The 24359-nt window shown below is 39.9% G+C and overlaps 1 long non-coding RNA gene across 1 annotated transcript in view; it reads left to right on the top strand.

The window, feature by feature from the left end:
- Positions 1 to 24071, top strand: part of LOC117878747 — a 64484-nt gene extending 40413 nt beyond the window's left edge. The window contains exons 2-6 of the long non-coding RNA XR_004646071.1: positions 2258 to 2513; positions 7664 to 7754; positions 20567 to 20629; positions 23238 to 23322; positions 23747 to 24071. This is a non-coding gene — a long non-coding RNA (uncharacterized LOC117878747). The remainder of the gene's footprint in view (positions 1 to 2257; positions 2514 to 7663; positions 7755 to 20566; positions 20630 to 23237; positions 23323 to 23746) is intronic.
- Positions 24072 to 24359: the final 288 nt, after the last annotated feature.

Genomic DNA, 24359 nt, shown 5'->3' with positions numbered 1-24359 from the left:
TGTCCTATCTTAAAGGTTTACTAGATCATCAAAGTAAACACACAGAAGTCTTGCGCTGCATATTTGGGCTAATTATTGATGTGCCAAAATGTGCATTCAGACTTGTAAGCACCTATTGCCTCTAGATCAGAGGTTCCCAAACTTATTTGGCCTACCACCCCTTTTCAGAAAAAAAATTACTCAGCGCCCCCCTTTTCAGGAAAAAAATTACTCAGCGCCCCCCTGGAAATCTACCTTCTTTAAGCGAACAAACAGAAAGATGCAGTGACAAATTTGTGTTCTTTTATGTATCTATATTTCTACCAACATCCTACAATATAGTAAAGAAAGATGTTGTTAGAATATCGCCCACGACATCAGGTATACAGTGGTTTTTGCGTAAGATGGCAAAAGACAACCAAACAAAAATACTAATGAAACTAATAAACTGGGTTTTGTTCTTTGCTCAGCATTAGAAATATGTATTTGATATTAAACTGTCAAATATCAAACTAAATTTATCAAGAAATAATTAATTAAAAATAATCAATATGCAATTAAAAATCAGTTAATAGTTTTAATTTAATTTGCCCTTATTTAAATAATTGTTCCTTATTAACACACGCCTTATTTACCAATTAACACAGATGATTCGATAGATATAAATAAATGTTAATAGTTAACAGTTTTTTTACGATTTCATTCCCGTTTTCGTTAATATTGTAATAAAAAATATGACAAATATATTGACTGTACACTTCAAATAGTACTGTACCGACACAAGCCTGCTACGATTTTATTATTAGTAAGCACTAGAGACACAGAAACGTACGGTAGATATGTAAGAAAATGTATAAAAATACTCACGTGTAAATTGCTGTTTTATTGAAACAACAATAATACAATTTGCTTTGTATGTGATCCGTAATCCGTAAAGATCGAAGGTATTGAATATGAATAAAAAATTTTAAATACTTATTGAACTATTGTTAACTGCTTTTTACACAATTAAGAAACAATCTAAATTAGATTTCATACATGTCACCTATTTATAGTATCGTATTGTAAACAAGTCATTACACGCACATATTCCTGCCGATGCATGCTGGACTTCCCGACAATGCGCGACACGCTCGCCTGCCAACACTTGCTTGTTAAGAACTGTTGGCGGACTTGATACCTGATCGGTTATAATTTGTGAATTTATTTGGAAAATAAAGTAATCACTACAACTTTAACTCTATGTTACACAACAGAAGAAACATGTACGAACGGTTTTTCAAAATTTTCTTATATTCTTTCTTTATGCTTCCACCGCCCCCTTATTTTTATTCAACGCCCCCCAATTGCACCCGAGGCTACTACTGCCCCCCTGGATCGTTCCAGCGCCCCCCAGGGGGCGGTATCGCCCACTTTGGGAACCTCTGCTCTAGATACTGCATAGGTGACTAAAAAACTTGTTCTTGTTCTCATATTCTGCTTGCATGGGATGCAATTATTGAACTGAAACTTAAAAAAAGAGAGTTAAGTTAGCTCCAAATACGTAGTTGTCGTAGCTCTTCTCCAAGTAACTTTGGCTGAAAACAGTTGTACTGTCATACAAAAGTGTTTCACTGAAAAAAGTATTATACTAAACTAAACAAGTTTTTAAGCTACTTTGCTAATGTCCATGCTATTTTAGGTTTCAGAGTAGCAGCCGTGTTAGTCTGTATCTGCAAAAAGAACAGGAATACTTGTGGCACCTTAGAGACTAATAAATTTGTTAGTTTCTAAGGTGCCACAAGTACTCCTGTTCTTCATGCTATTTTAGTTGAGCTTCAGAAGGAAAAAAGCCTGCTATCAGCAGAAGCAAGATCTATTAACAGGATTAACTCCACTTTCTATTAAGCCAGCATTTAGCAGACCAGAAGGAAGTGTAAGATTACCACTTGGATCACAGGGTTTGTGAAAGATAATACTAGAAACTTAATAATGGGAAGAAGTGTAAAAATATTTCTTTCAACCTTTGTCCTTTCTGAAATGTATGGTTCTGACCTGGCTAGCCTAATGTAAGCCATTAGGAGATTTCAGCATCACCTGCCCATACCAAAAAGGAAGATAAAAATATCTGTTAGTCTCTTGTTAAAAGTCTGAATTCAGTGGGCTTGGTGTCACAGAATTTTTAAATACATTTTTTTTTCTTCTGTGAAGCTGGCTTTAAAGTTAGAAATAAAATGTGTTTATTGGTTTCAACAGTCTTTTTAATGGACCCATGCTTTTCATTCTCTACCTTATACAGACGGGACAGTCTCTGCCAATATCTCTAACAATCAGAACCCACAATTTCCCAAGATTACATCGTATGAAGAAAATTGTCTCCAATGTCGAGCTGCTACATTTCCCGCTTGATGGAGTCTGCATTGCCAGCGAGAGGAGGTTTTACAGAATTTTGAGATGCATTCACAAGACTCCCTGAATGCCATTTCAGGCATTGCTCTGAAAATTTCCCCAAAGTTCCTGTTTTGAAGATCTCTGACGGAAACAATGGGATACTGGTAGGTGTTTCAGGGAATCCCAGAATCTACCAATGCAAAAACAGCAGACAGGGAGATCATGATTAGATGTGCCAAACTGTTTGTTTCAAAAGCTGAGTTGCTGTGGGGATGTGTTGCACTAGTGCCAAGACAACTGGTGCAACTGTGCAATCTATGCCCCTAAAAAGATGCACTTGCCTATTTTTAAATACCACCATACTTGGGGAGGGAGAAATCAATTGGACCTCCCTTTAAAGGCAGTCAGGAAACATCTTCACATGAAGGCTTTAGAACTTCTCTACATGGTGGAAAAAAGTTCTAAAGCCTTCATGTGAAGATAAGTCTTTGGGGATAGCTCTACACCAGGGGTCGGCAATCTCTCAGAAGTTGTGTGCCAAGTCTTCATTTATTCACTCTAATTTAAGGTTTTGCGTGCCAGTAATACATTTTAACCTTTTTAGTGGGTCTCTATCTATAAAGCTATAATATATAACTAAACTATTGTTGTATGTAAAGTAAATAAGGTTTCAAAATGTTTAAGAAGCTTCATTTAAAATTAAATTAAAATGCAGAGCCCCCTGACCGGTAGCCAGGACACGGGCAGTGTGAGCGCCACTGAAAATCAGCTTGCGTGCCTCCTTCGGCATACGTGCCATAGGTTGCCTACCCCTGCTCTACACCCTCATCTAACAGTGTAATTCCATAGTGTTTCCCTGCTCCCTCAAGGTTAGGCAACAGTAGGCTCAAGGAGGAGTCTTGACCCTCTCTGCAGAACCCCTTTGCTAGTGTGTTTTAATCTCACATGAAGAATGCTATCTGACCTGAACCAGCTGTGATTAAATGATCATCAGTGTAGAGAAGATAAAAGAAGGAAATTGCATTTGCCACACAGCATGAATGTGCAATATTTTTAATGGTGTTGGGGCACTAGAGTCAAGACTACTCAGTGCTCCTAACCTATCAAGGAAGAGATTAAACTCTTTGCCATTCACTAAATGTGACTATCACAGTCAGATGTCTTACCTCGTTGCAGTCAGTGCTTCTGGTTTTTCCTCTATAAAGAAATGCACTAGGGGTCTTCTTCAGCAACTGCAATAGAAAGTGCAATTAGGACAATTAGTGTTGTAGAGGATATGTTCCCAAAGGATTTGCAACCAACCAGAATAATCAACCTTAAAAATGAAACAACCTGAAAATCTGAAAGCTTTGATTGTAATTCATAGAGAGAAAGTCTAATGGTACAGTAAACTGTTGGTTTTTGAGGAATTTCTGTAATGCCCGCTGGATAGTTCCCTAGATGCTTGTTTTAATGCCCATGAGAGATTTTAGGCATGGCGACTTCTTAGATAGGCTAGACACCAACACATCAGAGAGGGTCCTAGCTGGGTTACTGCTCGGATGCTAGACATTGCTATTGAACATTTTTATTGATTTTAAAGAATGTTTACAACTAAGGAAGTCTCAAAGTGGAGGATTTATCCTGGAATGCCAGACAGTTTGTATTTATTGGTTCCCTCTGGATACTAGTTTCATTCCTTGTTGCAGTTACTTAATTAAATGATAGCTCAGTGTTAAAACTATACAAGGATTCTGAGTGAATTTTCTCATTTAATGTTGTCATTTCTTTAACTAAGGTTATTGACTGTTACAATTTTGGATGCAAGGTTTAAAATCTGCTTGTTCTTTTATTAAGAAAACATGTTTTTCCAAACTTTCCCTCAGAGTAGGAGAGCATTATTCTAAATTTAGTTAGGACTAACTCTGATTTTTTAAAATATTAGGCCTGATAAATTGAATATTAAAGCTCCCATTGATTTAAGTGGGAGCATATTTAGTTAGTTAGTACCCATTATTCCTCCGGTGTTTAGGGCAGTGACAAAGCGCCTCCATGCCTGTCTGTTTCTGGCAAGTCTTTCAATTGTTCCCCAGCTATGTCCCGGATTTTTCAGCTCGGTTTTCACAGATCTTTGCCATGTTTTTTCGGGCGGCCGCATTTTCACTTGCCGCCAGGTAGCCACCTTATTGCTTTTCTGGTGATGGAATCAGTTTCCACCCAAAGCACATGGCCAATCCCTCTCCAAAGCCACCTGATAATAATGGTGCTCAGATCCTCTTGGCTGCACTGTTGCTTTGAGATTGTTCTGAGGCAGGTTGTATGGAATGAAGACAGTTTGGACATGTCATATTTTGTCATTCCCCAACATCCTGCACTATACTGTAGTGTTGAGAGTACCCAGCTCTGATAAATCTTGAGTTTGGTTCTGGTGTTACATTTTGATGATTTCCAGACTGTATTTAAGCTCCTGAAGGTGTGCCTAGCTTTATTGATTCTGTTCCTGATGTCCTGTCTTGTTCCACTGTCCTGGCTGATGGTGCTGCCTAAGTATGTGAATGTTCCTACATTGGTGAGAACTTGATCCTCTACCTGTACTGCAAACAACCCTGTCCCGTTAAAAAAAAAAAAAAAAGTTACAGACACAGCGGCAGGAAATACCACGAGCAGTATAGCAAGGAACAGCAGGAGGTCAAATGACTTGTAAGAGTGGACAAACAAAATTATATTGTAAAATAAATAACACGTGGGAGCATAGTTTAGCTGAAAACTCTCGTTAGCTGAAATAGGAATGTCTTGTGCCCGCATTTTAGTCAGCAATTGGATACTGGTTTAGATGGTGCAGGGGTTCAGCTAATAGAAGGATCCATTAGAATTGAGAGGAGGAGTCCAAGGAGGAGAGCTCCTGGGAATAAGCCAAAGAGCTGAAGAGAAGAGATGAGTGAACTAGCCCCTAGCACTCTTCATATGTTGAAGGCCCTTAGCACACACTGGCTTCAGTACTTCAGTGCATAAAGATTGCTGTAAACATTTAAAAAAAAATCAATAAAGCTCAATAGCTGCCTGTCATCCTAGCAAAAGCACAGCTATGAGCCACACAGGAGTTTTAGGCTTGTGCTCACATAAGATTCACTTAGTGGCAAACATGGTAAGTGTCCTATGATTATTAAGGTGTAAAAAATTAGAGTACGTGTAACTCTCTAGTAAGAGTTGTTGGCCTAAACTGTTCATCAGAGTCAACCATTTTACCTTTCATTTTACTATTTTAATTACACTTGCAAATTAAAAGTTTTTTTTTTTCACAATACAAATAATGAAACCAAGGAAAAAAAACTAATCCTTAAGCACATGAGTTTGCACATCAGGTGACTTCAAACCAAAAACTGAGTGCAGAGTTTAAAAGTAATAGATTGTGGCAGGAACTGTCTCTTACTATCTGTGTGTTTAGTGCATAGCACAAAGGGGTCGGATCTTGGTAAGGACCTTTAGGTACTACTATATTGAAAGTAATAAATAGTAGCTATTCAAGTATTCAGATGTATCCCAACAGGGCATATTCTTGAAACTTCACAATCAAGTTTCTCAACTGATCAAGGATATTGCAAATTTAGAAAACATTCACAAGTCTAGGATGGTTCAGGGCAAGGAAATTAACATGGAGTTAAATGGGAAACCACTGCAGTCCATATGGTATATGTAAGCAGAGTCAGGATAAGCTCTACTCTGACATCTGGTGGTGAATTATGGCAAGGGTGGAAAAGAACTTCAGGGGCTGATCTTGTTTGCATAGGCACACCCACCTGCCTAGCCTCGGACAACAACAACTGAAAGTGATTACTCTGGCTGGTGTGGGATCCCCAGTTTCTCTGTTATTGGGGTAGGAAGAATAAAGTCTAACCCTGATTCTGTGAATCAAGGCCAGTGGGACTGTTGTATGACAGAGGGACTCACCAGTAACTAAGTAGCACTTGCTAGACAAGGGGCATGGGTTACAAAACGCAGTGAATGGAGAGAGGTTGGGGACAGGTATGTGTACTTGATGGTATGGGCCCCTTTTGGGGGCCTGGAACACCAATTGCATTATCCCCTCTCTCCACTGTTGAATAGCAGAGCTAAGTTTGCTTCCATTAGGAGTCTAACTAGAAGTTGCTGAGCTGAATTCACTTTGGGCCAATGGGGTGCACCGGCACTGGGGCTCCCTTACTAAGAGCTGAAATCACTAAAAGAGCTAAAATTGCTGAGCTGAGATCACTGAGTGCTGTGTTAACCAGTGGGGGAGCCTGAAGAAATATTGCTAAGCAGCTGGCAGAGCCGAGCAGTTTGTGGAACGGTTGGAGCGGCCCATGGAACAGCGAGTTGAGCGGCGCAGAGCGGAGCTGAGCCATTTGCGGGGGCAGCTGGAGCAGTTCATGGGACGGCTGGAGGAGCGGAGCGGCGCGCTTGGTAGAGCGGAGTCATTCGTGGTAAAGGCTGCAGCAGAACTCCATGGAGAGGTGGGGCAGTTGGCCTCGGACCACGTAAGGTGCCCGCTTAACATCCTGTGTGCCCCCCCCATTTCTGCCCAGGCTGGGGGGGGTAAAACTCTGCAGATAAACTTTTGAACTCTGTGGCGGCACTGACCAGGGACAGAGACTTTGGGGTTGTTGGACTTTGGAGTGATTGGACTTAAGACCCTGAGGGGAAAAGGTTACTGCCAAACTTACTTGGAGGTGGGTCTTTTGCTCATGGTTTGTGTTATGAATGCTGTTTGTGGTGTTTCCCCAACATAATGCTGCATTGGTTCCCTCCTTTATTAAAAGGCTTTTGCTACACTCGGACTCCGTGCTTGCGAGAGGGGAAGTATTGCCTCCTAAAGGCGCCGGGGGGTGGTATGTAATTGTCCCAGGTCACTGGGTGGAGGCTCAAGATGGTTTTGAATTGTGTTATTGAAACGGAACCCCTAGATACTAAACCCGGCCCTTGTTGCTGCCAACTCAGAGGGGCAGAAGGGTTACATATAGAAGGATGAGACCATGACAAGGTCTGGAAAGCCCCAAACTTGTATTGCTGTTTGCACTTGAGGGATGCTAACATGTGCAGGTGCAATGTCTTACAGAGTTGCCGACAGGAGGGTTCATTCTGAGGGAACAGTCTACACATTGCACAGCTTAGTTGAGATGCTGGGAAGATGGTAAAGTCTAAAAACTATGTATACTGGGAATGGCAAGCGTTGGGTGGTGGCTGGAGGGGACCACTTCCAGTATGGACCCAGGGAATGTTATTTTAATAATACATAATGTGTTCAAGGCTACTGCATGTGATATATCCAGTAATAACCTTTGTAATTTGTTTGGTTTAGGGAACAGAAGAAATAAAACAAGGGATTGGCAGAACACACTTTGGAACAGTTGACGCCCATCAACCAGGTCATATCTGAACAAAATAATGAGGTGGACACCACCATTCTAAGTCTCGATCCTGTAGTTCAGACATAATATTTGTTTTTGATGGTTGTACAATTAGTAACCACCACTGTAGTCCTGGGTGTGTATTTTTGGGTAATAAACCTTTTTTTTAAATGGAAATGTAGGCCTTGCATAAACAGTGAAAGGTAAGAGAGGCTAACAATGGACAAAGCATGAATTCACAAGTGGCCTTGTAAATAATATGTAGCTAGTAGATAAACAGTAAGAAGAAGAATAGGTGATAAGCTTGCAGCTGCACATACTAGGACACTTTGTAGCACATGGATAGCTCATGATCTATACGGGGATTGGTTCACAAAATTATGAATCTATGAACCTCCCCTGAGATAGTGCTTGGGGTGTGCTATAGATCGCTGGGATCTGATATGGATAGAGACCTTTTTAATGTTTTTAATGAAGTAAATACTAATGGGAATTGTGTGATCATGGGAGAATTTAACTTTCCAGATATAGAGTGGAGGACAAGTGCTAGTAATAATAATAGGGCTCATATTTTCCTAGATGTGATAGCTGATGGATTCCTTCACCAAGTAGTTGCTGAACCAACAAGAAGGGATGCCATTTTAGATTTGGTTTTGGTGAGTAGTGAGGACCTCATAGAAGAAATGGTTGTAGGGGACAACCTTGGTTCAAGCGATCATGAGCTAATTCAGTTTAAACTAAATGGAAGGATAAACAAAAATAGATCTGTGACTAGGGTTTTTTATTTCAAAAGGGCTAACTTTAAAGAATTAAGAAAATTAGTTAGGGAAGTGGATTGGACTGAAGAACCTGAAGTAATTCCATGCTTCCTCCATCTTTAGATTCCCCAAGTCAAAGTTGCAGAAACTATCAGAAGCCTGCATCCCAAAAAAGGGGAAAAAATTCATAGGCAGGAGTTGTAGACCAAGCTGGATGAGCAAGCATCTCAGAGAAGTGATTAAGAAAAAGCAGAAAGCCTACAAGGAATGGAAGATGAGAGTGATCAGCAAGGAAAGCTACCTCATTGGGGTCGGAACATGTAGGGATAAAGTGAGAAAGGCCAAAAGCCATATAGAGTTGGACCTTGCAAAGCGAATTAAAACCAATAGTAAAAGGTTCTATAGCCATATAAATAAGAAGAAAACAAAGAAAGAAGAAGTGGGACCTCTAAACACTGAGGATGGAGTGGAGGTTAAGGATAAGCTAAGCATGGCCCAATATCTAAACAAATACTTTGCCTCAGTCTTTAATGAGGCTAATGAGGAGGTTAGGGATAATGGTAGGATGCCAAATGGGAATGAGGATATGGACGTAGATATTACCACATCTGAGGTAGAAGCCAAACTCGAACAGCTTAATGGGACGAAATCAGGGGGCCCAGATAATCTTTATCCAAGAATATTAAAGGAACTGGCACATGAAATTGCAAACCCATTAGTAAGAATTTTTAATGAATCTGTAAACTCAGGGGTTGTACCATACGACTGGAGAATTGCTAACATAGTTACATACATTGCTAACATAACATGATCTGAGCAACTACAGGCCTGTCAGTTTGACATCTGTAGTATGCAAGGTCTTGGAAAAAATTTTGAAGGAGAAAGTAGTTAAAAGACATTGAGGTTAATGGTAATTGGGACAAAATACAACATGGTTTTACAAAAGGTAGATCATGCCAAACCAACCTCATCTCCTCTGAGAAGGTAACAGATTTTTTTAGACAAAGGAAATGCAGTGGATCTAATTTATCTCTATTTCAGTAAGGCATTTGATACGGTTCCACATGGGGAATTATTAGCTAAATTGGAAAAGATGGGAATCAATATGAAAATTGAAAGATGCATAAGGAACTGGTTAAAGGGGAGACTACAACAGGTCATACTGAAAGGTGAATTGTCAGGCTGGAGGGAGGTTACTAGTGGAGTTCCTCAGGGATTGGTTTTGGGACCAATCTTATTTAATCTTTTTTATTACTGACCTTGGCACAAAAAGGGGGAATGTGCTAATAAAGTTTGCAGATGACACAAAGTTGGGAGGTATTGCCAATACAGAGAAGGACCAGGATATCCTACAGGAAGATCTGGGTGACCTTGTAAACTGGAGTAATAGTAATAGGATGAAATTTAATAGTTAACAGTGCAAGGTCATGCATTTAGGGATTAATAACAAGAACTATTGTTATAAGCTAGGGAGGCATCAGTTGGAAGTAACAGAGGAGGAGAAGGACCTGAGAGTATTGGTTGATCACAGGATGACTATGAGCCGCCAATGTGATATGGCTGTGAAAAAAGCTAATGTGGTCTCGGGATGCATCACGCGAGGTATTTCCAGTAGAGATAAGGAGGTGTTAGTACCGTTATACAAGGCACTGGTGAGACCTCATCTGGAATACTGGGTGCAGTTCTGGTCTCCCATGTTTAGGAAGGATGAATTCAAACTGGAACAGGTTCAGAGAAGGGCTACTAGGATGATCCGAGGAATGGAAAACCTGTCTTATGAAAGGAGACTCAAAGAGCTTGGCTTGTTTAGCCTAACCAAGAGAAGGCTGAAGGGAGATATGATTGCTCTCTCTAAATATATCAGGGGAATAAATACCAGGGAGGAGAGGAATTATTTAAGCTCAGTACCAATGTGGACACAATTGGAACAAATGGATATAAACTGGCTATCAGGAAGTTTAGATTTGAAATTAGATGAAGGTTTCTAACCATCAGAGGAGGGAATTTCTGGAACAGCTTTCCAAGGGGAGCAATGGGGGCAAAAGACATATCTGGCTTTAAGACTAAGCTTGATAAGTTTATGGAGGGGATGGTATGATGGGATAGCCTAATTTTGGCAATTAATTGGTGTTTGACTATTAGCGGTAAATATGCCCAATGGTTTGTGATGGGACACTAGATAGGGTGGGATCTGAGTTACTACAGAGAATTCTTTCCTGGGTGTCTGGCTGGTGAGTCTTGCCCACATGCTCAGGGTTTAGCTGGTCGCCATATTTGAGGTCGGGAAGGAATTTTCCTCCAGGGCAGATTGGCAGAAGGCCTGGGGTTTTTTCGACTTCCTCTGCAACGTGGGGCACGGGTCACTTGCTGGAAGATTCTCTGCACCTTGAAGTCTTTAAACCATGATTTGAGGACTTCAATGGCTCAGACACAGGTTTGATACAGGAGTGGGTGGGTAAGATTCTGTGGCCTGCATTGTGCAGGAGGTCAGACTAGATGAACATAATGGTCCCTTCTGACCTTAAAGTCTATGATTCTATGATTCTAACCCACTCCCGTACATCTGAGCCTGATCACCTGAGGTGTGGCTTTATGAAATGTCAGTTAAAAAAAACCTCAGTGATGAGTCTGGATTCAAACTGACTTTTTGGATTCCAGAGAACTGGCTAAAGTGTTCTCCCAGAACAGGATGAAGTGTTCCGGATAACCCGAGTGCATCCCACCAGATGGGAGAATGGATTTAATTAAATTCTAACCCAAATCATACATGGGCCTGGTTCGTTCTCCCAGCACAAAAAAGTGGCTTTTCAGAATTATCCTCCGGCTCGCATGCAATTAAAATGCATTAGACCAAGCCAAAATCATTTCAGAGGCCTGCTGATTTTGCCAAGAAGTACTTTGCAGTGGTCAGTACTGAGTGTTGACATGGTAAAATAACTGATAATGAACATCAGTATCCAAATTAAAATATGAAGGCCCAAAACTGTTTGCAGGGATCAAGACTGTGAGCCAAAGGCTATTGAACCACTCCTCGGTTGCCTCATTATAGTGGATTAATAATATTGATATGGGTCATATGCTCTCCAATTAATCTGATCAGAAGATAAGATTTTTGTCCCGGAATGAGGCTACACAGAGTTTTGCAAGGACCCTCGGGATGTATGATCAGGACACTCACAATGAAAACAAAATACATCCTTAAAGACTTTTATTGAGATAAATTGAATAATAATCAAATGGAAAATTAATCAATCATAATTTAAAGGCAATAACATTGTTCTAGAGGTACATGTGGTATTAGCTTTCTAGGTTAATACATTCAAACCCTTCCTTGATAATCTGGTAGTAAGAGACAAAGAACCAGCCTTGCCTCTGCCATGCCAAAAGAGTCCTATGGTTCAGGTTCCTCAATTCTCAAGTGGGAGATGCAGAATTTAGGAGAAGCTAGAGCTAACTTATTGCCTGACTTTAACTAACTAACTAGTTAACATGGTGTGTTGCCCATTTTATCAACCCTGAGCACTATGTGCCCACTTCCCATGTCCCAAACTTAAGTTCCTCACCCACAAAATATCAGGGTATGCTTACTCTATAGGCTGGCATGTTCATATGTATTAATGCCCATTAGCTCATTCTCACATCTGTTATTTCCTGCCTAACCAGTTATTTCCATGTTCTTTGTGGTGTACCTGTTAAGTTTAAAGAGGGCATGAATTTAGGTAGCCATCTATTTATGCCAAAGGTCTAATTTGCTTTAATTCATCATCACTTATCTAGGCTAAAGATCCTGAACATATGTATGCTAACTTGCTTTAGCTCAACATACAGGATGTAGCCTGTAGACCCCTTGTGTTATGGCCAAAAATACTCTAGTACAAATCTATAAATATATTATAACAAAACAAACAATCAAACCCAAAAGAAAAGATCTAAGCAAGCACCCCTTAACACACACTCTCTCTCTCTCTCTCTCTCTCTCTTACTTAATTCAGTGGGCTTTAGATCCAGTCCACCAAAAGAGTAGCCTAATAGAAATTAAGTAGTGAGTAAAGAGAAGAAGGGCCACAAAAAGACAAGGAGAGGCAGAGAAAAGGGTTAGAAAGAAAATTAAACACACTGAAGAGGTGTTTGCTCCGGCAGAGCAAAATATAAGAGACACATTTTGAAGAGTGAAGGCTGAAAATTATAACCTTCTGGGGATTCATCATTTTACTTAGAATGGGCAAAACTCAAAGGATTAAATTTTAGTTTGTATAAGCTTGTCTAATCTTATCCCTGAACCTCTTTTTGTTGAGAAATTACACTGAAAATGTAAGAAGTCAGAGTGTTTTATTATAGTTCAAGTATGTCTTGGTTTCAGCCACGCTAGGATATTACCTCCCTCATTCTCTTTTGGCAATTCCTGTTAAGCAGACACTGCAACAAGAGTGAAAATATTACCAAATTTAACCAAACTTCCTTGCTTTGTAGAAGTTTTAGTTCTGGGTCAAGGTTTGGGTCAGTTCTTATTTTATCTGAAGTGACTGGTTTCTAGTTCATTACCCCCTAGAAGAGCATTTCCACTGAAAAGGGTTGGATGTTGTTTTTTCCAACTATCTTTCCTCTCTATATGGAAAACAAATGTTTAATGTCAAGCAATGAACTGTTACATTTACAACTGTCTGGTGAGAATCCACTTCTCTTTAATTTTAGAATTCGTATGAAAAAGTGTTTTACATGTTTCACTTTGAGGTTCACTGGATGTTAAGAAACTGCAATACTATCTCCTTAAACATTATTCAGTTATGTTTTTCCTCCACTGATGATGCTAGCCAGAAAAATCATAGAGGACAATTGCTTTGTAGTATATCTACAAATTCTAAAATATGCTTGATGAAACAATAACAGAAGAAAGAGTTCCACCACATCCCAATATTCGTGAACAAGACAATTAGAGACATTTGGAAGTGTTTACATTTTTTTGTCTCATTATTTAAATGAAAGTGAAAATCCTTGTTGTGTATAAACAAATTGGCTAGATATTTATAAGCATCTTAAAGTAGTGTTGACAAACTCCAGAGATTCAGAGGTTTAGTTCAGCTAAGAACCACAAAATCTATATATCTCTCCAGACTTCTCAACGCAATCTGACCTTCCTGATTCATCAAAATAGTGCTGAAAGTCTCATAAGCAAAATTATAGGGCTCTCATGTGGTTTCTGATGCTTCTTGTTTCTGGTTGGGGAGGAAAGGACATGATTCTAGCCTCTTACAATATTTCAAATTCCTGAACTTCAGACAGACGCAGAAAGTGCAAGGTATAAACAAACAAACAAACAAACAAAAAGTTTTTGAAATCAGTAAATCAAACAAGATTTCTGGACCACTTACTTATTCCTCCCAGCTCCTGGAAAAAAGTTGGAAGTGGAGATTTAAAAAAGGATTTGGTAAAAGATGCAGATAGCATCTTAATTACCCACATTAGTTTCCCCAGTCCAACTTATCTATTTTTAACAGCTGCATTACTTCCATCATCAGAGAGGTACAGACCTGCACTTATATCCTAAATAAGTGCAGGTCTGTAACTCTCTGATGATGGAAGTAATGCAGCTGTTAAAAGTAGATAATAAGTTGGACTGGGGAAACTAACTGTATACCTATCTGAGGAAATCGAAGTGGGTTGCAATACAAGGGGGTGAGAGTTTTCCAACGTAATTTTTTGGCAGCCTTTAAAATGTCAAATGTAATTGTAAGTGTAAATTGTTTTGTACATTTCCATGACTATTAGTGATTTTAGTCTTTCAGATACTTTATCAAAGTTCCACGGAAGTCCACTATCTAGAGATGTGTAATCCACAAAAAGAGTGATAACCGCAAACAGGGAGCACTCCTGGAGACTAGTTAAACTAGTATTTTGTCAAAAGGAAAGAACAGTATGCTTTAAAATGTGAGGTACAGTAGAGGATAATGTCTGTTCACAATAAAGCAACAAAAATGTGGATTCTTTTCTGATACAAATAACTGAGTGATTCAGATAGTAGCCGTAAGTCTGTGACAAGCATGACATTGGGTCAAATTCTGATTTAATTTACACCTCACCACCAAATTGTAGTCAGTGAAATTGCCCTGATGTAAACAAGAACAGATTTTGGCCCCTTACATGTATGGGTGCCCAAAAAATGCATGACATTTTAGCTGGGCCACAGCCTGGTCTGTAAAAGTTTAATTCAATTGCATATAAAGTACTGTTACTCAGCAACCAAGAAAAGTATGTTTTTTTTACTTAGCAATGTTTTACTGCTAGGGATTTAAATTAAAGTTGGTGTTCAACAACTTGTAGGAGAGACTCCGAGTAGGGAGAATTGGGTTTTAGTAACTCAGAGAAAATAGTGATACTAGGCACATGCAGTGCAGAAAGACTTTTATGTTAGATAAGTCTCTCAGTTGTATGGGTGAAGTCAGTGAGGTTACACTTAGACTCAGAAGAATTTGGCACAATAACTAATGAATATTCTTAAATAAAGCTTCACTCCTTGCCTTCTGGCCAGAAGAGATGGAGCTGGGCCTTATAAGAAGTCTGAGGGCACTCAGGGATGGAGAAAAGATCTAGGAAATGAGTGATGAGGAATTCTTGCTCATGCTGGGAAAGGCCTTGGGTAAGCAGAGTAAGGAAGGCCACAGGGACAGGATTGGTCCCTGTGATTGACTGTAGGGGAAAAAGGGAGCAAGATGTAGGGAGAGACTGTGGAGAAGGCAGGACACTTCTGTGGAGGGAACCTGCAGGGAGCAGAGTAGGCTCCTGTGGGAGTGAGCCCTGAGATATGGTTTGTAAACAGAGAAAAGACTACTTCAGTAGCCCAAGAGTGCAGAATTATCCAGTTTTGTTTGGACTTATTTATGATACCCTGGAAGGTGTCTGAACTTCAGTGATTTGGTCAGAGGGCTGAGCCACAGATCTAGGGCTAGATGAAGGCAGCCTGCAGGACATGCTGGAGCCAAAGATAGAGGCAACATCTCTGCAGTGATGCAAGGCGGGTGGTCCAAAGGTGAGTGAGCACTGCCCCACCATCTTTCCTTTTTTTAAAATACTGACATCTGTTTTGTACAATGGTAACTGTAGTGTTAAAATCTATCTGTTGGTAGGAGGTCAGTGCTTCAGCAGGGTCATCTTAATTCAGAATTGTCCAATCCAATTTAAATAACTTTTAAGAATAAGATTTCAGGAGAAACTGTATCGAATGCTTTACTGAAATCCATTCTATTACATCTATTGCTTTCTTTTCATCCAGTAGTTGTTTTATCCTACTAGAACTCTGCCACAGAATTCTAACTGAAATTAATGGGATCTCCATGCTTGAGTGCTTCCCTCTTGTACTACAGAAAATGTCAGACTTTTAAAGGTATTAGCTCTGACACTCCCATTGTAATCAGAGTTAGGTGTCTAAATACCTTTAAAATACACAAAGGGATTTAAGTATCATAACTTCTAACATTTATTTACCTTGCCACTCAGTGGAATCCACAGCCCTAAGTTAGGCACCTAGGGTCCTTACACAATGCATGGGGAAATAGGTCACCTAAGAAAGGGTTTCACAAAAGCCAGCATGCGCAGAATATTGCCAATTAGGTGAGGCAATAGAAGATCCTGAAGAGAAGGGTTTGGCCTAAGCCTGGTGGGAGGCAGACACCCATCTCTACTTCTGATTCACATCTGTGAACCTGCTCCCGGTGTTAGGTCCCTCAGATATTTGAAGAAAGGTGGAGAGTGCAAACTTAAACACAACATCTGGGGGAAGGGCTGGCAGCAAAGGCCTCCCTTGCCTTGATTACCTTTATGCCAGTAATTAGGGCCTCATCTGGGATATGGAAGAAAAAGATTCAATTCCTCTCTGATGTGGAGAAGGGATTTGAACTTGGGTTTCCCATCTGTCAGGTGAGTGCCCTAATGACCAGGCGTGTGTGTGACACACACACACACACCCCGCCGCCCTCTATTTATATACAGTAGAATAGCTTCAACAAGAGAGACTGAACCCCATCCCCAGCAGAATAAGCCACAGACTAGTGCACGGTCTCAAAGTCCCGGCCCGTGGGCAATCTGCGGCCTGAGAACCTCCCCACTGCCGGCTCTGTCTGCTGCAGGCGCTGACCCCCACAGCTCCCATTGGCTGTGGGAGAGGGACAGAGATACCATCATTAGTTGCCGGGCAGAGTCAGCCATGGAGGCAGCATCACATTTTTTTTCACAATGAATATAAACAAGTCAAAATAACAAACACAACTATCTGATGCACACCTTGCTGCAATCCTGACGGCTTCAACTGCTCAATCACTGAGGTCAAACATCAATGAACTGAAGCATTGCCAGGTGTCTGGCAAACACTAAAAACTTTCTGGCAGGCAAAGAATTGTATAAAGTTGTATGACAGCTTTATTATTTCTAAAAAATTAGAAATAAAAAATACAATATAAACCTTTTTCTTTTCTGAACAACATCTTCAGTGACGTTATTGGCCCACTGGGAGGATTTGAGGACTGGCACTGGCCCTAGGCAAACTGAGTTTGAGACCCCTGGTCTAGGGTTAGGGAAGTCATCTGAGAGGTGGGAGGCTTGTTAACAGCTGTGTTCATATTCTTTCACCACATCAGCCAGTGGAACTGGAATCAGAGTGCCCAAGTTCCCTGGAGGTCTGGTCACCCTGGGGACACAGGAAAACAGCAGAATGTGGGGATTTCGATTGGAAGCAGCTCATCCATAGGGACAGAGCAGTGCACAGGGTTTGACAAAATTTCACTTGTTCAATTTCACCTGCATCAGCTTCACCCTTTGCAAATGAAACACTGGCAACTCTCAGCCCTTCATAGGCATCACATGACTCCTTCCCAGATAGTGTGATGATCAAATGCAGGTGGCTGGTCTATAGCCCTTAAAGAGGCAGGCCACCCTGTTACAGCTAGCTCTACATTTGAAAGGCACAATAGATCCCTAAAAACTTCATTTCTTGCCTTAGGAATCCACAATTCCAGGTGTGGAGCATGACTAACTGGGTGTTATCCCTTGCCTTGCCAGGGATGGGACTTAAGCCCCATCACAGATGCATTTTTTAGTTGTTTTTGTCAGAATAGAGGAGTTTCATCTTTGTGGGGCGGGGGGAAATCTTGAGTCATGTGATATTTCTATGACCTGACAGGCTAGAATACTGACAAGTGGACAGAAATGAGGCTGACAGACCATGACAAAGAGATGCTGATAAACATCAATATGGCAACTAGTGGAGAAAGCCAGGAATTGGTGTTAAATCCATTCTGATTCAACATCTTCAATAATGATATGGAAGAGATACAGCCTCACTCAATCTGTAGATGACATTTTTTTAGGAAAAGTTTTGACCACCTCTGAGGACCAAGAAATAGTTCAGGAGGGTGTAGAAAGCTTAGAATTATAGATAGACAATAAAGTGATATTTTGATTGAAAAATGCAAGATTATATAAGAGAAAAATAATGGAAAATAAAAAGGCTAAATGGGAGGGAAAAACTTGAAAAGCATTGATGCTGAAAGACCTACAAGAGGGGTAATGGTGACTCAATCTTATTACAAACCTTAAGAGTTCTAAACTCACCAATCTGACCCAATAATGGTGACATTATTAAATGATTTTTATGCCAAGCAAACAAACTTGCTATTTTTCAGCTTCTTCCCTTTTAAACTGTAAAGAGCGTCTCCACTAGGGTGACCAGTTGTCTCGATTTTATAGGGACAGTCCTAATTTTTGGGCCTTTTTCTTATATAGGTTCTTATTACCCCCCCTCACCCCCATCCCAATTTTTCACACTTGCTATCTGATCCCCCTAGTCTCCACCGCCAATTTGTGTGTAATCATTTCAGATTGAAAATTCAAATCTTAAAAATCACACACAAAGCAGACCTTCACTCTGTGGCAGCTTACAAGGGTACTCCACTTACCCTCTGCCTGTCTTCTGGGATGGGAAAGCAAAAGATTCCATCCCTCTTCATCTCTCTTCCCTGTCACCCTCCTGCCTCACTCCACATTTTCCCAGCTTCTACCCACATATTCAGCGATGTGTACCTCCCTCCTTCTCAGTCTCCATCCTGTCTTGTCAAGTATCCTGCCCTGTATGTCTCTGTGACCCAGCACATTTTCCCACTCCCTACATCATCTTATTCGTCTCATTATCTCGCTTTCTTTCTCTGTATTCCCCCATCCTGCTCTTTTCATAATCCCTTGCCCCTACATGCTTCTTCACTCACTCTCCCCCAAGAATGTTCGCTGAGGGCAGCCTGTGGTTTGTTGCATTGGGAAGACAGGCACCTGGTAGCAATCTTTATTTTGGTCAAAATAATGAGAGCGCCCCTAATATTCTTAATAATTAAAGAGGAAAAAACAACAAAATCAACAAAACCCCTTTAAAATTGTGATATTTGTGATAAAATTGCAACACTTGGCAACTCTGTAGACACGCATTTGCAAAATGATATATCACCAAGAAAGTCAATGCTATTTCAGGCTGCACAGTCATGGAGCAAGGAGGTGTAACGGTTCCTCTCCACACAGCTCTATTGCAACTATACCTGGATTACTGCATTCACTTCTGGGTACCTTATTGTTATCTGATATTGGCAAACTGTCAGGAACTCAGAAAACAGCTCCAAAACTGCTCCGAGTTGGATGGATTGATTTATGAGCCGACATGAATAGCCTGGTGACTTAATGATGGACAGTGAATATTTGTAAATTGTAAGTGCCAAGGAGGGAGTGGAATTATTTAGGGTAGTAGAAGAACTAGGAATAAATGGAATAAAATTAAGAAAAACGAACAGTTGGGTTGACTATCAGGTAAAACTTGTATGTTATGAGACCTACGTTAGGCTGTGGGGCTGTTTCCTAAGGGACTAGTGGATGCCCCATCACTTAATATATTAAAACAGTAGACTGGATAATAGATTAGAAAATATAGGAAATGATTCTGCATTGGCATGGAGACAGATAAGTACGTTCCATTTCTGCATTGATTTCAACTGGACCCCCAGTGAGTAAAGTTAGAGATATAAATTTGTGAGATTGGGCCCTAAATTATCTTCACATCCTAAAGCATGGCTATTACAACCTTTGAAACGGAAAATTTGTTGTAGACAATAAATGTATGGGCAGAGTCTAATCCCAGGTGTCATTAGAGTAAATCTGGAGTTACTCACTATCTGAAGTGGAATAACTCTGGATTTATATCAGCAAAACTGAGATCAGGATCTGTTCTATAAAATCTGAGATGAAAAAAATGTATCATTTAGAAATTTAACAGGGCTTTTATTTTAGTGGTAGTGAAATTGTTCAGAGGAGACCTGCTGTGTTTTCTCCATGCATTAATCATTTGAATGTGGCTCTTATACTTATGAGATTATATCGTAACTTTATTTAATATTACAGGAAACCAGCAAATGATAATTTATTATAGACTGCTTTTAACCCACAGCTTGAAACTGTGCACCTTTATTTATTATACAACATTCTGCAATTTTCTGCTTCTTGGAGATAATTACACAGATGGCAATTTAAGTACAAAGTGCTATGAATAATTAGTCTTTTCTTAATTTATCAAATGAAAGAATTTAAATAGTTTATTTCTTCTGAAAGTTTAAAAAAAACCATAATTGCAGTCTGCCTCCAATTATAATATTTATAATGGAGACTAAAAGAAAAAGCATAGAGTGAGCGCTGACCTGTAAGGCTTAATTCACAACAGTATTCTGCCCCTCTTCGAATGACATGGCTGCTTCTTTTTCTTAGAGATTTCATGTGTGTTACCATAATTAACAGTTGAGAGTATTGACTATCAAGGAAGAACTTACATTTTGTAATGCATTTTTTCACTGAGCCCTCTGGAACTAGAGGATCAAGTTGGCAAATACCCCAGCAGGTAGAAGCTTCAGGAACTTATCTATACATTTTCTAGCCATATATTCAGTATAAATGAATGCACTTGACATTATCTTCGGATTATGTGAAAGTCATTCTTCTATCTTATGGACAATTTGTTCTTAAAGGTAGATTTGATATGAGCAAACTATATCTCTAATAAAGAGTTTCTGCTTCATTTAGATCCTGCTATTAAAGAACCTGTATGACAGATTCTGATTGTCTAGTCCTGCTATATTTCCTTAGGTAAGAAATTCCATTAACTGCAAAATAATATATTAGTAGAAAAATGGAGGGCCAAATTTTTTTTTAAAAAAAGGGGGTGGGAGGTTGGCTCATAAGTCCATTTTTAAGCACCTAAATAAGTAGCTTGATTTTTCAAATGTGCTGAGCATCTATCAGTTCCTACTGAAGTCAATTGCTCTTGCTGGTGCTCAGCATTTTTGAAAATCAAGTCTTTATATAGGATCCTGATTTTAGATGTCTGCTTTTGAAAATCTTGGCCTTAGAACTTAATTTGTGTCATCTATTTTGAACATCTTACATGAGATTAATTATTAAAGGTTAATATCATCTTCTGAACTTGAAGCTGTCAGGGCTGTATCCCCACTTTGAACTTTAGGGTACAAATGTAGGGGCCTGCATGAAAACTTCTAAGCTTAACTACCAGCTTAGCTCTGGTCTGCTGCCACCATTCCCAATGGATTCCCTCCCTGGGAAGCCTTGAGAAACCTTTCACCAATTCCCTGGTGAATACAGATCCAAACCCCTTGGATCTTAAAACAAGGACAAATTTAACCATTCCCCCTCCTTCCTCCCACCAACTCCTGGTGAATACAGATCCAAACCCCTTGGATCTTAAAACAAGGACAAATTTAACCATTCCCCCTCCTTCCTCCCACCAACTCCTGGTGAATACAGATCCAACCCCCTTGGATCTAAAACAAGGAAAAATCAATCAGGTTCTTAAAAAGAAGGCTTTTAATTAAAGAAAAAGGTAAAAATCCTCTCTGTAAAATCAGTATGGAAATTAACCTTACAGGGTAATCAAACTTAAAGAGCTCAGAGGACTCCCCTCTAGTCTTAGGTTCAAAGTACAGCAAACAAAGATAAACACTCTAGTAAAAGGTACATTTACAAGTTGAGAAAACAAAGGAAAACTAACACGCCTTGCCTGGCTATTTACTTACAAGTTGGAAATAGGAGAGACTTGTTTAGAAAGATGTGGAGAACCTGGATTGATGTCTGGTCCCTCTCAGTCCCTAGAGCGAACGAACAACCCAAAACAAAGAGCACAAACAAAAGCCTCCCCCCCCACCAAGATTTGAAAGTATCTTGTCCCCTTATTGGTCCTTTGGGTCAGATGCCAGCCAGGTTACCTGAGCTTCCTAACCCTTTACAGGGAAAAGGATTTTGGAGTCTCTGGCCAGGAGGGATTTTATAGTACTGTACACAGGACAGCTGTTACCCTTCCCTTTATAGTTAGGACAGAAGCCTTCCCTCGTTGTCAAATATTGCTTAAGGTATGAACAAATCTCCACCATCCTTGCCTATCTTGGGCTGTTTTTCCACCTCCTGTATGTTAAATCTTATGTTTTCCCTCTCTAAACATTGTTCAGAGGGATTCTTTCAGTTGGCCACTTGTACATGCCCCTCCAGCTGCCCACCATTGGCACCTGTCACGGCAGATGCTCTGGCTTTACCCTTAACATATGACCCAACTATTTTCATCATCTTTTCTGGATAGCTTTGGAGATAAGGAGTTGAACTTTCTAACAAATTTTGGCATTGGTTATAAATTCATTTCATTTAGTACTTAATATTTTCCCAAGACATTTGCTTTCAAAGGTATTTAGATGTCTCTCTGTACCATTGGTGGATTTCCAGATCTAATATCTATATCTTGAAGTGGAAATAATATTTGAGTTCAAGATTCATAGTTGGGTCTTTAAACTGTAAATTTTCTATGACCAAAGCTTAAGCTGATGAATGCATATGCCAATTTGCCAACCTATGACATTATTTCCTTCTGGACATCCACTTTACCTTGGCAATAGCATGCAAGCCATGTAAATTGACTCTCCTCTTTTATACCTTTGCCTTCCATGTAATGCTTGATCTGGGAGTTGCTGGTGTTCATTGTATTTGTATTTTTCCATAACTACTTACATTTCTTATGATTCTGGACAATCTTTCAGTCGTTGCCTGCATGCTGGTTGAGCTGCCATTTAGAAAAGCTAGGTCATCTACCTAAATCTAATTTCATTTTGGCCAACATTAACATAGCAAAGTGCCTGCCTAGTTTCAAATTCAGATATTTACTCCTTTGCTTCCGCCAAATCTGCTGAAGATTAAAAGTTGTCCAGTTTGAACACCCGGGCATGGCCATTCAACAACCATTTTCCAAAGGTTCCACAGGTACCTAATATAGAGAACTCCTGAGTGGGAGGAGAGCTCATAATAAAGTTAGCCACAGAATACAGGGTCAAAAGGAAAAATTGAGGATGCATGCTTGAGAAATGTAAAATACTGCTTATTTCTTCTAAAAACACAGATTTTATCTATCCATTAATATTAGTAGCAGTGTTTGTAATGTGATATCACATACAGGCACCAGTCAAGAACTAGGTCCTCCTTGTGCTTAGCACTGTTTACATATGCAACAAAAAGATGGACCCTGCTTGCTAGGGTAGCTTCTGCAGCATTTAAGACTAGACACATGATGAAGACCTTGGGTGAAATCCTGCCTCATTGAAGTCAATGAAAAGTTCCCATTGACTTCAATGTGACCAGAATTTCATCCTTTTACTTTTGTTTTATTCTCGGTTTTCTCTCTTCATAAATTTGTTTTTAGGTAGACCACTAGATCTTAGAATGCTTTGAGGAAAAGTTGCATGGCATGTTCTATCTGAGAATTTCCTGAAGACCAGCCCAAAGAGGTAAAATAGCTGAAATTTTTTGCGGGGTGTGGTGGAATTTTTCTGTTTTTGATTTTGCATTTGAAAATAAAGTTGTATTGAAACAACATGTATTCAACCACATTTCTTATGTCCATTCAACAACATGTCTTATGTCTTATGAGGGTGAGAGAAAACCCCTTGCTAGAGGTTAGAGTATTCACTTAGGGTGTGGGAAAACTGGGTGCAAATCCCTGATCTGAATCAGGCAAGTGAGTGGCCTAATGGCTTTTCTGGGATGTGTCTGTCTCTCTCTTCCCCTCCCCTCACTCCTTTTCTCTTTCCCATATCATTTAAAAAAAAATCAGAACAAAAACAAATGTTGAATATTCACAATTTTTCACAAACTGGAAATGTTTTCCAGACAGCCCTAAAAATTGCTTTCCTCCTCGTTTTCTTTTTACAGGTCTCTGGAGAGTACTACTTTGGGACTTCTTGGTCAAAAGAAAGTTAATTAAGGGGCCATTTCCCATAAGGTGTTTTGCATACAGACTGCAGTCCTCTGGATGTACAAGGAACACCTCTATAGACGGCAGATGAGAACTGAATTCAAGGGGCATAAGCTGACCGTCCACTTGAGCCTTTTGTAAAATGGAAATTTAGCTAGAGCTAGACAACATTTTTATTTTTAATTGAAAGGTATTTTCAGTGAAAAATGGACTTTCGATAAAAGAAATGTTCACAATAAAATGTAGGTTTTCCTTGACATAAGAACATAAGAATCATAGAATATCAGGGTTGGAAGGGACCTCAAGAGGTCATCTGGTCCAACCCCCTGCTCAAAGCAGGACCAATTCCCAACTAAATCATCCCAGCCAGGGCTTTGTCAAGCCGGGCCTTAAAAACCTCCAAGGAAGGAGACTCCACCACCTCCCTAGGTAACGCATTCCAGTGCTTCACCACCCTCCTAGTGAAATAGTGTTTCCTAATATCCAACCTGGACCTCCCCCACTGCAACTTGACACCATTGCTCCTTGTTCTGTCATCTGCTACCACTGAGAACAGCCGAGCTCCATCCT

Source organism: Trachemys scripta, chromosome 6 (assembly GCF_013100865.1).
Source record: "Trachemys scripta elegans isolate TJP31775 chromosome 6, CAS_Tse_1.0, whole genome shotgun sequence".
In the NCBI taxonomy this organism is placed as follows: domain Eukaryota; kingdom Metazoa; phylum Chordata; order Testudines; family Emydidae; genus Trachemys; species Trachemys scripta.
This window is presented reverse-complemented; position numbering and strand designations above follow the sequence as displayed.